Below are 850 nucleotides of genomic sequence, written 5' to 3' on the forward strand. Positions count from 1 at the left end.
GTGGGCCATTTTAATCTCCCCAACTGAATTTCTCGTAATCTAAGTCGGATAGAGAAAAATGGTCCAGACAAAAGTAGAAGGGGACAGAGGGGTCACGTAATGGTACCAAGGACCTTGATCTTGAACTCGATTTTCAAGGTTATTTTAAGGTCAAAGTGATTTTTTTAAATGGGAACACCTATTTTTGACCCCGGATTTGAAAAAAGCGGGAAATTTTACGTTCAAAATGATATGTTAATCAAGGTCATGGCAAGGTCGAATGAAGGTCAGGTTTGCGAATTTTGATTTCCCAATTGAATATATCGGAACCTAAGCCAAATACGTAAAATTGGTTCAGACAAATGTTAAAGGGGGCCGAGGGGGTCACCTATCTGTACTCTGATCTTGACCTTGAACTCGATTTTCAAGGTTATTTCAAGGTCATAGTGATTTTTCAAAATGGGAATCACTATTTTCGAGGGTTTCTTTAACTGTATTAACCTTACTTTTAGCGCTACCCAGAAACAACGACGTGGACGTAGTAAGTACTGTTTCCTTTGGGGTGCTGGATTAAAGTGAGTCCCCTCCTCTCACTATTTTAAAAATTATTAATTTAATTTTGGAGCAAATGTTCGAAGTTGCCTCCATTTGCTTGAAGGCGTAAAATCAAACGTCTTTGGAAATGGCGTACGGTGTTAAGGAGAGTTTGCCTTGGAATTGCAGCGCACGATAATTATTATGACTTTTGCCTAATACCATTATCATATCAACAATGTCATCGGGCTGATAGTCAGCCATTTTTAGAGCTGTTCTTCACCTTAACAAATTGTAGATAATGCAATGTTAATCGAAATTTTACAAACTATAAAAA

The sequence above is a fragment of the Odontomachus brunneus genome, unplaced genomic scaffold (genome assembly GCF_010583005.1).
Source record: "Odontomachus brunneus isolate Ranch 3 - 2012 unplaced genomic scaffold, Obru_v1 Obru_scaffold_041, whole genome shotgun sequence".
NCBI classification, from domain to species: Eukaryota; Metazoa; Arthropoda; class Insecta; order Hymenoptera; family Formicidae; genus Odontomachus; species Odontomachus brunneus.